Raw genomic sequence first — 13,667 nt, forward strand, 5'->3', positions numbered from 1 at the left:
CAATACTCTCATACAGAAGACATCACAAAGGCAGGGTAAGATACACGGGCATGTATCTAATGAGCATATTAAAAAGTGAGGGTTTCTCCAGAGGCTCTTTATGTGCTACATTCTTCTCACGGCCTTTCTGATATTATTATTATTTCATTACCCCAACTCATGCAATTAGATAGCTTTGTATACCACCAACTAGTTCAAAAGAGGCTCCCTCAAATTATTCCATCATCTGCAGCATTGTTGCATCCTGTCCATGCCTCATAGTGGAGACAAATGTGAAACCTTACTTTGTGAAGATTAGATGAATTTATGAAAGATAGGGCCACACAGCAGCTATTGAAATGTTAACTAAATTGAATCTCCATATTGAGAGCCAGTTTACCTTTGAATACCAGATGCTGGTATCTTCAAGTAGCATCTGGCTGCCCATGTCAGACAGAGAATTTGATTAGATATACTTTGATCCAGAAAGGCGATGTTTCAGTTCTTGTAATATCTTAAGACACTTTTACTCAGACAAGCATTTGAGAGCCAGAAATACAAGGGGGTAGCTCTTTTCTTAGTTTGCTTTAGTTTTGGATTTTTATTTATTCTAACACGCCATTGAAATATTAACTAGCAGAGCGAGATTCCAGGTGAGGCAGAGCAGAGGCTAGTGTCTTGAAGAAATATGGGTTATTAACACATATTTACACCTGAAAGTAAGAAGGGGCACAGAAGAGTGTCTCTCGTTGCCTCTCTCTTAGCTTCAACAAGCTTAGGTCTAAAGCAGCAGTCAGTCATTGCTCTTGGTGCAGCCTCCTCCAGCCAGCACCGCATGGAGGTCTGGCCTGACCAGCAGCTCATGAAGGTCTGCCCTTTGTTATCCTTCTTCCTCTCAGTACATCCTTAGATTTTCAAGAAGTACAAATTTTCCTCTGACATCACGCCCCCCATCACCTTGGCAACCTGCCTTTAATGGCACTCCAGTGTTTATTATTGGCTCTGCACTTAAGCTAGCCAATCAGTTTGCATAGGCTAACCAAGGAATTCCTCTGCAGCTTGTATTTTCCCTTCAATATCCCAGTTATTATCTAGATTCTGACATTCATTAATTTCTTTGGTTGGGGGTGTTGCTCCCCTGCCCCTCATGTTCATAACATTATATTAATGATGGATAATACAGTTGTTTATAGGGATGCAGGTGGCACTGTGGGTTAAACCACAGGGCCTAGGACTTGCCAATAAAAAAAGTCAGCAGCTTGAATCCCCATGACGAGGTGAGCTCCCGTTGCTCGGTCCCTGCTCCTGCCAACCTAGCAGTTCAAAAGCACGTCAAAAGTGCAAGTAGATAAATAGGTACCGTTCCGGCAGGAAGGTAAACAGCATTTCCATGCGCTGCTCTGGTTTGCCAGAAGCGGCTTAGTCATGCTGGCCACATGACCCAGAAGCTGTACGCCGGATCCATTGGCCAATAAAGCGAGATGAGCACCGCAACCCCAGAGTGGGCCACGACTGACTGGACCTAATGGTCAGGGGTCCCTTTACCTTTACCTTTTACAGTTGTTTATATTATAACATTGCAGATGTTGACTGTTACGATATGGTTATAAAATACCTAGAAACACAGACAACCAAAATGGAAGGGGGCCTTGCTATGTGAACCACAAAATGACAAAGCAGGCAAGTGGTTCTCTGACTGACATCACCTGCCTGTTCTTCTGAGATCTGATTCAAAGATGCAGGGGTGAGTCGGCAACAGTTCCTACCACCTCCCTTAGCTGTTCTGTTGATTGTTGTGTGTCTGGTTCAGACGGACATTCTACAATTTGTAACTACTGAGCAGGAGAACATTTTACTACTTCTGGTGGGAAAAAGTGACAGGTAGTGATTTCAATCTGCCGGTCTCTCCAGTAATGCTGTGTGTCAGTTTTTGCTATCTTGGATCAGAAGGGAGATTATGGGTCCAGGTGTGAGATCCTGACAGGTATTCATTCCAGACTTTCAGTCTGACTCAAATGCATCTTGTCATTTTGCAGTCTATCGCAGCCTGAAAACCTTTACTGGTCTAGGTGGGAGATGCCTACAGGTAGCAATTTCTGACAGCCCCCCTATCCAAATCTGCTGCTTGTCTCTTTCTCTGGCTGGAGACTGCACTGCCTAGTTTTCATATGGGGAAAGATTTTTCTCTCTCCAAACAATGTCATATGGAACTTGCACCCCAGGTAAAAAAGCTAGAGATATCAGAGAAAGACATGAACATTGCTATTTTTTTATTTTTTGCATGGATGCAACTTTCAAAGAAACATTGCTCTGTGTAGTACCATGTCTGCCTGAGGACTTCCCTGCCTCTGATAAGCACACTGGCAAGTCTTATGTCTGGGAAACCCATCCTTTAAAGCAAGCCCACTTTTGCACGTATTCACAAAACAATTTTGTTCTGAAAGCTATAGCATTTCTGCCCACAACAGCTGCCCCCTCCATTTGGTTTGTTGCTTTAGGACCAAACCAGATGTTTTGATGCAAACCTGCCTGGAGAAACCAATGGCAGTCTGGCATGGAAGAACTCCAAACCAGCTTCACGTATTGCACACATTGTAGAACATCTGCTTTCCTACCACACAGATTATGGTACTGGCATATGCTCTACTCAAGGCACAATTGTCTTTTAAAAATTCACATGCACTTAGAATGAGTGAATGTGACCCCTGGAAAACAGACCCTTAGTGAGAGCATGTCTGCAGTGAACATGCACAATATCGTAGAAATTGACGCATATAAAAATAGAGGTGGTATTATCAGAGGACACATGCTTTTAATTTTCTCCGGAAAGTTTGGTTTCTTAATGATTTTCACACATAGCCTTTGGGAGAGAGAGAGAAAAACGAAGCTTTGCACTACTTATAGCTAAAGGAAAATAAGTGTGATGCACCTTTTGCAGATGAAAATGTGGATTTTTTTGTATTATTATTATTATTATTATTATTATTATTTTATTTTGTTTGTACCCTGCCTTTTTTTCTGATGGGACTCAAGGCGGCTTACGGATCAAAACAATAATGGCTAAAAGCATAGAAAAAGAAAAACAATATTTAAAAAACAATTAAACATTAATAGAATTAGAACACTATACATACAGGCAACTCCCAATTTATGCAGGGGTTATGTTCCAAGGCACCACACGTTTAAGTGAAATTGCGTACATTTGTAACATCATTGAAAAAGCCTGCAAAGACCTTGTTCCACCCCTGTCCCATTCCACCCCTTTTGTGATGTTTTTCTGGTCACTTAAGGGTTTAGTGTGATGCACACATACTCAGTCACACACATATTGAACGCGCATAAATAGGGAGCTGACTGTAAATGAAATCTGTTTTAAACATGCAAATGGTTACAATAAAAACAGCACCAGCCCTTTCATTAAAAGCAGTCAGTTCCCAAGAGCTTGAAGGTCTTCATCTGCCAGCAAAAAGACAACAAGGAGGGAGCTTCTTCGGGGAGATAATATCCCTTATCTAATACAAATGAACACTACTCAAGCCTGCTGTCCCCATGGCACTTTGCTGAAAACTCTATCCTGTTATTTTTCTATACTGTATTAATGTACTCTGCAATAGTAGCTTGTCCTCCGCTGGTTTAGAAATTTAGGCTGCGTCCTACATGGCAACTTGAATGTTCACACGTCTGAAATTGCATGCATGTGCTTTAGAAGCAACTTGTATTTTTATGATGCAAACTGCCCTGTGATGTTTGGATGAAGGGTGGAATGATGATGATGATGATGCTTTTCCCCACCCTATTCCTCAGAGATATATCTACGTAGTTTAGGCCTGGAGTACAAGCTTGAATCCTTAAGAAAGTCAAAAGCAGAAATGTACACGATCAAAATTTTAACAAGTTATTTGAAAGAAAACAAAAACAAGGACAGATAGCAAAAAGAGGGTCTATCCCAGGTGAACGGGGACAACTGGAGGCTATTATCTATCTATCTACCTATCTATAGCATTTATTTCCTACTTTTCCTCCAGGGAGCTCAAGATAGCTTTCATGGAACACTTCCAATTTTATTCTCGCCACAACCCTGTGAGGTAAGTTAGGCTGAGAGACTGTGACATGGTCACCCAGTGAGTCCCATGACTAAGCGGGAATTTGAACCCTGGTCTCCCAGTTCCTAGTCCAACACGCTAACCACTAAACCTGGAAATGAGCCAAACAGTGCTTTAAGACAGGAACTTAATTTGCTAATGGGTTGTTGAGATACTGCAAACGGGTCATTGACATCAGGGGCTCGGTTTTTTGTTTGTTCTGGTAAATCTGGATTAAATAACTGGCATTTTGAAGCTGACATTGTGTGGCCTCTACAGACCACCTGCATGCATCTTGTGGAGCCTCTCGCCCCACAATAAATACCCACCTAGAGGCACACAAAGACTGAATGTGTGAATCGTAAAGAATTTCCCTTGTTCCAGTTCCATAGAGTTGTTCTGAATAAATTGACTTATTTTAAAGAGTCGCTATAAATATGTGGTGGCATTTTTCTTAAGGAAACAAAATATTCCCTCAGGTGTTTTGTGTGCGGTGAATAAGTAGCCGCTTTATTATTTCTTAACATAAATAAGCTGTTATGTAGCTTAGTGTGTTTGTTTCCACTGTTAACATAAATAACCCAACCGCTTGGAGAATGTATAATCTTTGCCGTCTCCTATTTCCAAAAGGCCTGACAATATTTTGCCATTTCCTGACATGTCACCGGTGGAAACACATTTCCAGAACTTAGGCTAACTAGAAATGTTGACCGAAGACACACCAGGCTGTACAAACGTATCCCAGTCTGTCAAGGAGATTTATCTGAACAATTCAGACACCAAGCGACCGCCAGCTGAGACACTGATTGGCACATAGAGTGATGACTTCTGGCCAATCCCCTCCTAGACAGTCAAAACTGAGTTCTCTTCTTTTCATTATTGTGCTTTAGTTGTCTTTTTACTTATTGAACCTTGGGCTGGACCTAGTCGTTGGCAGGTATTTTCCCCAGAGGTGGCAGAAATTTCCTCACACAGGCATTATCTGACAGTGTTAAGGTTCCCCCCCTGCAGAGCCCATGATGGAAAGGCTATCAGACAAGCAGGCAAAACAGTTGCACTTGCCACAGCGTTTCCCTTCTAGAGGGAAAAGGAACAGTCAATCTCAAAACGCTGATCTGACTGACACTATCCAACTATTTTTGCAAAGTGTGCTCAAAAGTTCAGACAGGGAATAGTGTTGATTGACTAAAGCTGAGGAAAGGCTAAATGTCAGCCTTTCAAGGCTAAATTTGTGGCAGCTCTCTAACAGACGGGAGTGACGTTCGGAACGGAGACTGACAAAAGAATTGAAGGTGTTTAAAAAAATGAGGACTTCATATATTTACAGGTGAATCCCTAGATTAATTTTGTTTTGAATATTTTTATTGCACATTTATAAAATCAGGATACAGTTAACGCACACAAAAAAGGAACCTAAGCTTGTTTCTTAGGTAACTGACAATAAATCTATTGAATTACTTAACTCTGGATGAAATCCCAAACCAAATAAATGATTTCCAATTGTCCTTGAATCTGTTAGTATTGACAGTCTCCTCTTGCCCGTGCTATATTAATTAGTTGGATGATCTGTACAATATTCCACTCTGCTTAGCCAGTTATATTTGTCTAGAGCCTCAGGTGTGTCATTCTGCAGCAATTTCACTATTTCTGCAAGATGACTGTAAAAAAACAAAGTGGCCATTGCATAACCGGTGATGCTGAAATCTGAAATAGTGCAGACTGATATTTAGTGGAGCAATATGCATAAAAAATAAGACTCTTCTTCCAACAGGAATTGTCTTTGTCACTTTGTTCATTCACAAGCCCAGCAAACAGGACATTGTTTTCAAATGGTCTCCCATGACGAAGTGTCACATGGTCAACAGGTGTGTTATTTTTCCAATACATATTGCTTTGAACCTTTTGGGTGTGCACTTGATGTATTAGTGTGCAAAACCTTTATGTTGCCTTATGTACCCTGCCTTTTTTAAATTAAAAGTTAAAAAAAATCCAGGTCTGCAGAACTTGGAAGCACCACTAGGGATGTGATAAAGTGCTGTTATGCTGCTTATTGGGACTGTGCCATAGAGGGCATATCAATTATCTGCTAATCATGTCACCTGGCTGGTGGACTTTGTTCAGGTTGCTAGATCACAGGTTGTGCAATCCTGATTTATTTACATCAGCAGCTGAGTGATTCTGGGATTTTAATTCCCTGGAAACAAAAAAATCATTATCAACATTTTTCATTATCTGCAGTTCTCTCTTCCATAAGGCTCAGATGACAACAGCTGTGTCTTTATTATTTTCAAGGAGTCAGCTATAAATGAAGACAATGTTTACCATCAGATAGCACTTAGAAAGTGAAATAATTGCATTTCTAAAGTTGGTGCATAAACCTAATCTGGTAATGCTACCTTTCAGGAAGCTTAATAGCTATTAAATCCTGAGTATTTTTCTTTAGGATGGGGGTCAGGGGGAGTTCAGAATCCCTGTGGTGATCACATTCCACAACGCACATATCACATTCGTGTTTAAGGGGATTAGGAAATGAATGGGAAGAAGCACACAGGGCTTTGCCAAAGAGGAAGCAGAAGGCTATATTTGCATATTATACAGTTGGATGCAAAGCCATCAATCATCATATTATCTGTACATTGAGGATGATAAACGGCTTTCATTCTGATGAGAGAATTTAATCACATGGAGAACGGAAGAGGGCGCAAAGTACAAATGCTTCATCTTCAGAAGCAATACTTTATCATTAGGCATATACATCTAAGCATGTTTCTAAAATAGCACCAGTCATTTGCATACGCACGCAGGTAACTTTGGGAAAGGTCAAAAACTAGTTCATTTGCACTGAAAGCAGCCAGATCTAATGAAAAGGAGCACAACTTCAGGACTCTTGCCAGATTTAAAGCATTTGAAAAATAGAAGCCCAAGACTATCTAACCCAATATTGTCTACTCTGGTAGTGACTCTCAAACAGAGGTCTTTCCACCATCAGCTACTGAACTTGGCACTTTTCGCTGAGCTACGGACCATAGTCACGTGCTCTGCCAAATTTCTTCCCTAAAATAAATACAATTCTTAAAGTTGAGCATGACAAGAAATCTGCCATTTAAAAAGAATATGATCCAGAGTTTAATCACTGATGGCTTAAGTGGGCAAGTGAGATCAGCCTTGTACATCATGGAGAAGGGCCACCAGCCAAAAATGACTGGTAGTTTGGCTAACATCATTTCTCCACAATGTCCAATGAAGAATTTGCCCATCTCTGTGAGTAGTCGGTAGCTGTAGCCTGGGAAAATAAATTCTCCCAGGATGCGCTGAATTGCATGAGTTCCAAGGGACATGGAAACCTCTCAATACAAACAAGATGTTTCAGCCAGAAGCAGCGTATTAGCAGCCCAGCCCCTCCATCCCATTCTCTGGTATTCATTTCACTTAGAAGAGTCCTCCACGCACCAGTCCTTGGCCCACAACCAAGCTTGTATCTGTAGATAGCAAAGCGGGGCTGTGGTTCTCCCACGGTCTTCATCTGTATTACAGAACCCTTCCTAATCCTGTGTTAGGGAGCAAGATAGGACATGGGATCAAAGAAGGATGAAGGAAAGGAGATAGGTTTGAGCAGGATTGTGACCAGGAAAACTTTGATGAGACAGGCAGCAAAGTGGCAGGGAGGACCAGACAGAAGTCAAGTCAAATAGGGTTTCAGGGGTGCCAACTTGAATAAAATATTGGGGAGGGGGAAGTAAGCCCCACCCCACATAATTTATCATGAGACATGGCACACACACCATTTGAATGCCAAGGCCCATCAACTTGGGGAGGGGGGTTGCCCCCTCAAATATTTTATGAGGGGTGAGGGGACCTTAGCCCCTAGGAGTTGGCTCCTATGTAAGGTTGGGAAAGGAAGGCAGCACAAAGAGAAGGGAAAACAATAAAGGCACAAGAAGAGGTGTGCGCTATTGACCAGCCTGCCAGCAGACTCAACTTCTTGCTTTTATAACAGGCATGGGGAACCTTTTCCGTTCACACTATCAGAATTCAAGGACACATTCCAGACAGGCTAAAGGAGGATGTGGAACAATGTCAGTGAGGGGTGTGGCCTGGAGAGGGGGACATGACCTAGGAAGATTCCCAAGGGTCAGATAGACCTGGAAGGCTGCCTTCAGCTTCTAGGTCTGAAATTCCCCATTCCTGATTTATAGGGACTGCTGAGCATCTGGATTCTGAAGCAGGGATTCAGTCTGTTTTCCAAGATTTTAAGATGCTGACAGTTCTATCAGAAGCAGGGATGAGTGGTGAGCTGGTTTTGCCATCATATTTCTGCATGCTCAGAAATAATCAAGAATAAAAGAGGTGAATAAATATATACTCAATGGCATACACAAGACTTCTATCCGTGAGTCTTTTTTTCCATATATCTTATTATTCTCTAGCAACCTTGCAGTCATTGCCCATTTATTAGTATACTATGCACACACGAGCTGTTCTCTTCAATAAACGTAAGGGGTTGTGATGTATTGACAATATCCTTTTCTCATTTTGCCCTCGTATACCTGCAAAGAGCAGCATTGCTCAATGAAACATATTTGCACTCAGGAAAGGATCAGTTGCCCAGTTCTAACTTTCACAGCAGTCCCCTTTTTAACCTCTTCAATAGGCAAAAGGCCTTTTCAAATGCCTTAAGTTAGAAAATGGATGTACAATTTAAAATGTGCAAAGTGTATGCACACATAGTTGTAAGGAGCTGGCTTGCGTGGACATAGAGCTATTGGTTCATTCTAGTCTAGTGCTGCCAACCAGTGCTGGAGATAGCCTCTGGTTGTAATGGTCTTATTGGGGTGGGTCCCTCTTTCAGAGGTGATGTCTGTCACCTCACTTGCTTCAAAATGTGGCAAATTGCATTTGGGAGTGAGGATGCTCAATCTGCTGAGTGGAGCCCTGCATGTCACCCCCACCCCAAGCCCTGCCCAGATTGGTGCCAATGCCAACAACTCAGATTGACAGCATCAAACCCCAAAGCCTGAGATGGAGATATTGAACAGCCTCAGAGATTGGAGATATTTAGTTGGAGATCCCAGTGCCTTGACCAAGATGAACCAATCCACAGTGGTGGCAGGGAAAGGGCATGTTGGAATTTACATTGCCACTTAGTTTGAAAAAGCTAATCTTCAGTCTTGTGTGATACACAGATTAACAGAAGCAAGCATGGATGGCCTCTTACCCAGTTTTACAATTCTAGTTCAAGGTGGCACTGAACCTGCATCCTATAATGGAAAAGAAACGATAGCGTACCTTTCTGTATGCCATGACCAAGAATATGGTTTGGAAGTGTATGAAACCACTACCTTTCTGAAGCTATGTAGGTCCGAAAGCCACATATACACTGCCTTATGTTCCATGGGGGAAGAAAGGTGGGATTGTGAATGTAAGAAAATAAATAAATGAGCTGTTAAACTGAAGCAGCAGTGCATAGGCTGGGATTCTCAGGTCCCAATGCTGGAGTGAAGGGACAAGCCCACAGTGTCAATGTAGTAGCAACAGGCAAAAATGTAATAGTATGTGTAATCTTATTGCTATGCCTGCGAAGGATCGTCATCTGCTCTGGTACTTGCAAAGAGAAGACAGCTGATTGCCTCCATGTATGCACCAGGCATGTTCAGGATAATAAGGATGTGAATGGCTTGACCCAAAAGTAGTACAGGATACATTTTAGCCCCAGCAACACAAAGTACTGTTTATGCTGCTGCAGGTCAAGCTAAGTGATGAAACTGATAATTAGAATACACTTGTGGTCACTGAGAAACTGAGCTGGAATGGACAGCCAGAGAACTGGAAAGAAGTGATGGCATTCCGGCAAAACATGATTGATGTTTATCAGTTATGGTAATGAGGAACCACGTTGATTGCAGGAAACAACTGTGACTGCAAACCACTGATATTATGTATACAGTATTGCTGAAATAAGATTCATGCATAAGCCAAGGTCATAGCGATACACTTTGTCTCCAGGTGGGAAGGATATGCAGTGCAAACATTCCTATAAAAGGAGTTTGTTAGCAGCATAGGATAAATCACAAAAGGGGTGATTCAGCAGGCTAGTCTTATTTTTGAATGTGGCCCTCCATCCAGACACCTCTATCTGGCCCTTGGAACTCTCTCTAGACCACAGCCATCACTGTGCCTACTTCACACCTGTTTTTTGCCAGGCTGAAATGTGGCCTTGATCTCTTGACACTCCCTCTTGCTAACTTGGGCAGAGGATAGAGAGGGTTGTGTATGGCCACATTCACACTGTACTTTTAAAATACAATGATAACACTTTAAATGGTCATGGGTTCTCCCAAATAAAATAACAGCCAGAAAAAGTAGGTCCCCCCCCCACTTGCTCCAACAGCCAAAAAAAAAAAAAAAAAAAATTAAGAATTGTGAGGGGCAGGGAACTTTGGCAAGCACTGTGAGGATGGATAAACTTAATGGTGCCCATGGGCACTGTATTGGAGACCCCATAAGCTAGACCCCATTATATAGACTGGACATAGGATGTTGAAAAATGTGTGATCTACCACCCAGCTGTAACTCCTTCCACACTCGTGTGTGTTTATCGACATTTTTTTTGCTGTCAATTAACCTTGCTTGTTGACGGAGACCTGTATCTTCGCGAGAGAACATTTTCAAGGTTTTCTAGACCCTCAAAATGAGAATCATTTTTCATCACCTAAAGTAGCAATAACATTTTGTTGTTGTTGTTAAGAATATTCAGCACAGTCCAGATAGTTAATGGCCACTAAAATCCATAGGGGGTATGGGGAGGGAAGGGAAGAGAAATGCAACATATACGTTACCCACCTTCCTCTGAGCCCTTGTGAAATAGCAAGGAATATGAATTGCTAAAACTGGTGTTTTGCGGAATAATATGAAAGTGCCTTGTGATAAGTCATTCATTTGGACGTGCTCCAATTTAATCTTGTCTGGTCTCCTGACTTCCAGATTCAGTGCTTCAAAAGAAAACACCATAGAAAAAAATTGTAGATATTCAGAATAACTTTTCAAGAGTTGGCACACACACAAAGCTTTCATTTGAAATTGGAGCAGGAAGGACATTTCAGGTAAGAGCATGGTGGGATAAGACAGATAGTTGCACAAATTTCAACTCTAGTCCTTACAAGCTCGAAGAGAATTGTGTCCAGTTTATCTATCTCACTACTATAAATTATATTTGTTCTGTCTCATTAAGGCTCATATTTACCCTTCACATTGCATGTATTATTGCTGTGCCAAAGAAGCGGCAGGAAATATGGATTACAGATCAATACATGGCATACTTATGGGAGAGGATCTGGGATTTAAGCCAGCTGAATCCTGTTCATTTAAACTGGCTGAACTACAAATCTTCCTGCTCTTGTCTGTTGCATCTCAGGTTATTGGAGTTCTGTCCATTTGGCTGTGGTCAGGATTCAGCATATGGGTCAGAGAAGGCAGCAACCTTTTATTTCTGTGCTACACATAGCTTGATTAAAAAACCCACCCACATCCCTCTGTGTTAGCTACGGTAAGTGTATCATATCGGGATAACAGGTTGTCACAACCACTGCATTGCAGTGTCACTGTGAGCAGATTCAGGATGCTGCAGCCACCATCAGCAGATGCAGTGGGGTGGTTCCAAGACAGGAAGCCATGATGTGACAAAAAAATAGACATGAAAGGGACAGCACAGCTACAGATGGTATAGGACTCCAAATGGGGAGGAGTTTCGCTTGAAAGGCAGACTCCTCCTTCCACTGGTTCAAGAAGAATTTTTACCACTTTGAGACAGAGCTCCAAGAATTCTAGACCAAGCATAGGCAAACACGGCCCTCCAGATGTTTTTGGCCTACAACTCCCATGATCCCTAGCTAACAGGACCAGTGGTCAGGGATGATGGGAATTGTAGTCCCAAAACCTCTGATGGGCTGAGCTTGCCTATGCCTGATCTAGACCTATCTTGAAACTAGGGGAGAAGGAATTTCTGTTTCAAGACCCTGCCATCTCACAGCACCAGGTCATAGGCCTGCTCTTTTTCACCTCATTTTTGTGTCGCATCACTGCCATTCATCCCACAGCCAGTGGGGGGAAGCAGAGGCAATACCAAGTTCCAGAGGATTTTGGACCTCACTGCCTGTAATAACTCGCTCCACTAAGAGAAAACGTGCAGGTATAGAGAGAAGCTCCTGAGCCTTTTGAACTTTTCAAGCATTCCTACTGAATGCTGGAAAAATCATTTAGGTTTTTAAAGCATTCAGTGGAAACACTCAGGTGGCGGAGGGGCACCCAGGTCCATCGCTAACAATCATTAACAATTCATCACTAACAATTACAGCAAAAGCAGGGTATACCCTAGTCCAAAGCAAGATGGGATATGTTAAATAAAAATGAATAAAACATTCATTTAAGAAATGTCCAGAGGTGTAGTCTGCTGCAGAAAAAAGGAAGGAACCCTTAGATGCTCAACACATTTCTTACAACATAAGCTTCCATGGATGCATCTGATGGAATGTAGTCCATGAAACCGAATGCCATAATAAAGTGGTTAGTCCCACAAGAGTCTGTCTTTTAAACCATTTTAAACAGAAATCCGGAGCCAACTGCCTCATGCCATTGTGGCTGTCTTCACTCTGAGTGAGCCTTTGCCATAGGATTGCAATTTTAAAAGCAGTGGGTGGCTCCCCCACCATCAAAGCTATGCACATATCTAGAAAAGGGTGTGCAGCTGAAAATTACCCGGATATTCCTTTTAAATCTTTTTGCATGGGACAGAAGGCTTTCTGTTCATGGGGATGTAAAAGGCTCTGTGCTTTCCAGAGCAAATAAATCTTCACTCTCTCATCAAGCAAACTGCTTTAGTATTGATTTGGCAGTAATGCTCAGTAGGCTTTAGAATGAGGGTCATTCCGTCCTGAGAAGACAGCTTCTTTCCTTGAAACCATGAGCACTTGTTGTTTTCCCCTTTCCTCCCTTGACCTGTCTTTTTTCTGGAGTGTGATCCTTCTTTCTTTTGGTCCCTGCTGAGAATCCCCTTCCTTACCTGTCACTTGGAAAAGCTTTCAACAGTCTTAATAGCTATACAGAATTTAATGATCTGCAAGTCATTCTCCGGTGGAAATTTAATTACCACCTTGCGAATCTTTGCCAATTTCTCTTGATAATTCTTTGTGAAACTGTTCCTTGTATGTTTCCCACTGTGGTTTATAGCACCATTTGACCTGCCTATTTCTAAAAGCCATGTGGCCTAATTTAAAGACTTAACTCAGTGCTCTCTCTGTCTCTTCCCTTCTCCTAATCGGGAAATAATCCTTTTTCCCTGCCACAAATAAGGTCCTCTTCAAACTGCTACTATTTTGCAGAAGGGATTCAATCACGTGCCAGTAAATGCTATTGTGCAACAAGCCCACTTCAAAAAAAACCCCAGACTTTTTGTGGTAAGGGAAGTGATGGAGAAATGTACTTGGAAGTGTTATGTACTGAAGTTCTCACCCTGGGCCAGCAGGGGGATATTGTAAATAGTTCAGGTCTACATATGCAAATAAGGGATCAAAAGTGACGTTCAGTGATTGGATAGTTACAGAAAGTTGTTAC

The 13,667-nt window shown here is 42.0% G+C and overlaps 1 protein-coding gene across 5 annotated transcripts in view; it reads left to right on the top strand.

Moving 5' to 3' along the window:
* RALYL (RALY RNA binding protein like) overlaps window positions 1–13,667 on the top strand; it is a 271,064-nt gene that overhangs the window by 154,122 nt on the left and 103,275 nt on the right. The gene's annotated exons all lie outside the window — the stretch shown is intronic.

This window comes from Podarcis cretensis (genome assembly GCF_951804945.1).
Source record: "Podarcis cretensis genome assembly, chromosome: 7".
Classification (NCBI taxonomy): domain Eukaryota; kingdom Metazoa; phylum Chordata; class Lepidosauria; order Squamata; family Lacertidae; genus Podarcis; species Podarcis cretensis.